Source organism: Mus caroli, chromosome 16, assembly GCF_900094665.2.
Source record: "Mus caroli chromosome 16, CAROLI_EIJ_v1.1, whole genome shotgun sequence".
Taxonomy (NCBI): Eukaryota; Metazoa; Chordata; class Mammalia; order Rodentia; family Muridae; genus Mus; species Mus caroli.
In genome coordinates this window covers 12326709-12329420 of record NC_034585.1, presented here as the reverse complement: position 1 = coordinate 12329420, position 2712 = coordinate 12326709, and the positions used below count along the sequence as shown (strand labels likewise).

General features: G+C 39.6%; 1 protein-coding gene across 1 annotated transcript in view; it reads right to left on the bottom strand.

Moving 5' to 3' along the window:
* Window positions 1–2712, bottom strand: part of Prkdc (protein kinase, DNA-activated, catalytic subunit) — a 198462-nt gene that overhangs the window by 42307 nt on the left and 153443 nt on the right. The gene's annotated exons all lie outside the window — the stretch shown is intronic.

Genomic DNA, 2712 nt, shown 5'->3' with positions numbered 1-2712 from the left:
TGTCACACAGTGAGTCCTCAGTCACTGTGTCACACAGTGAGTCCTCAGTCACTGTGTCACACAGTGAGTCCTCAGTCACTGTGTCACACAGTGAGATTCTGCCTGAAAAAAAAGGAAACACTGAAAAATTTTGAAATAGGTATGTCCCAAGTTTGAATCCCTTGCACATGCAGCCTGTATCTTTTCAATTATTTTCCATCCCTGGGGATTTTTTTTAAACACTTAAATAGAAATAATTATTTTTTATTATGTAGCCTTGGCTGGTCTTAAACTTGATATGCGTAGAACCAAATTTACAAAGATCTTATTGCTTCTGCCTCCTGATTATAGGTATAGGCTACTGTGTATACAAATTGTAATTTATATACAACTTCGTACAAGTACCTATAAATGAAAGATTTTATATATAAATTTATACATAAAGATTATAGTTATAATTTACACCTATGATTTTGTTTAAGTGATATATTTTATAATACTATCAGTAGTACTAGCAAAGAGGTGTAACATACAAAGATTTCCCTAATCAATCAAATAATTTCCAGCTATTCATCTAGGGTTTAATTTTTTTCCTTTTCTTCTTCTTTCTTCTCCTCCTTCTTCCTGTCATTTTTGGGGGGCGGGGGTGCCTTGTTATATTATTCAAGCTGGTCTCAAATTTGTAGACTCGAGTAATCTTTCCATTTCAGCTGCTTAAATAACTAAGCATACAGGCATGTAACAGGAAACAGCTGTCTCTAACTTCTTAGAGCATTATAGTCAAATAAACTACTGTGCCTCTTTACCTACCTACATTTTCCTTCCTCTTCTAGAAACGAATACAAGAGCCTTTCCCACCATGGACCTGCTTTTATTCTTGTACACTATTCAACACATCCTGCCCCTCTTCCCCAAAATCTACTATTGTTTTTAATCTTTTACTGCTTTAAATCACATTTCAAACAATTATAGATAAGCAAAAAAAGTTACAAAATGAGCACTTGATCACAGATAAGATAGGAAGGAATGTACACACATGAGACGGGTTCTCCCAGGTAAGGGGAGATTAACCCAATTCCACATCAGAGGGGACAGAGGTGTAGGAGGTTTGCCATCCTGGGGAGCACAGGGCCCAAAAGAGAACTGCCTTGACTTCAGGACAGCACTATGAGCCTCTTGCAGCCTACCTCTGTGTTGTCTAGAAACTGTACAATGCAAAATAAAATTCCTGAGAATGGAAAACAACTGAAACCTGCAGGCTGCACGTGCAGGGAATTAAAACTAGGGAGAAAGTTCTGACACTAGAATGACTTTCTTGTTTTTTCTTGTTTTGTTCTTTTTTACTTTGCTGTATGAGTGCCTGGTGCCATGGGGCAATGTGAGGGTGCTAGGGCCCGTGATGTTGTCCAGCGGACCCCAGGAAGGGATTCAGGCACAAGAAGATTGAAAGGGCTCCCGATGGGATCTGGCCACAGAAGGACCTGTAAGAGCTGTGAACAGAACTCCACATAAGCATACAGGTGAAAGACAGAATCAGAACCATGTATGGAAGGCTGGACCATGAATCCTTGGTCTCTAATCCCAGTGCCAAACATCATACAAAAGCCAGAGTGTACACAAGAGACTATTCATAAAGCCAAGATACAATCCAAAATTGATTTAAAAAAGTGAGGAAAGTAAAAGTGACTGTCAGTGGAAAAGAGTCAACAGACATGAGTCAGAATAATCACTTCAAGCATGATCCAAGACATCAAGAAAACACACACAATTGGGCTGGGGAGGTAACTCTGTAGTTGAGAGCACACGCTACTTTCTACGGGCACTTAGCTCAGCTGCCTGCAGCCAGGTCAGACAGCTCACAACTGCCTTAGAATCAGGTCTTTAGGCACGGTACTACATACCTTTAACTCCAGCACTTGGGAGACAAAGGCCTGCAGTTACTTTACTTTTCATCGATAAAAGAAGGATTTCATCAGGAAGTAATAACACCTATCAATGTGATGGCTAATATCAATTTGACAGGATCCAGAATCACATAGGAAACAAGCCTTAGGCATGTCTGTGAGGGGTTATTTAGACTAGGTTATCCCCTGGGATTGCCTGTGAGGGGTTATCTAGACTAGGTTACCCTTTGAGCATACCTATGAGGAATTATCTAGATTAGGTTACCCCTTGGGCATGCCTATGAGGGACTATCTAGATTTCCTGGGACTGGGGTCCTAAATAAAAAGGAGAAAAGCCAGTTTATAACCAGCATTCATCATTCTCTACCTTCTGCTAGGAATAAAGTAATAACCAGCTGCTTCAAGTTCTCATTGCCATGACTTCCAAGTGATGATGGGCTACATCCTTCAACTATGAGTAGAAATAAACTCATTCTCCTTAGATTGTTTTGTCAGGTTATTTCATAATAGTAACAGGAAAATTTAAAACCAAAGGGAAAAACGGACAATTTCACAATCAATAGAGTCTGACAATCCCTACTTCAGCAGCTGAGGGAGTGAGACAAAAAGTAACAAGCTGTCTATGTCTATGATAGTTTAAGATTATGAAAAAAATCGAGAGATGAGGATCAAGTCACAGCAATGTCTCACTGAATAAAAATGTGGTATTTGTCGCCTTCATGAACTCGAGGTCTTTCCTTTCCTTTCCTTTCCTTTCCTTTCCTTTCCTTTCCTTTCCTTTCCTTTCCTTTCCTTTCCTTTCCTTTCCTTTCCTTTCCTTTCCTTTCCT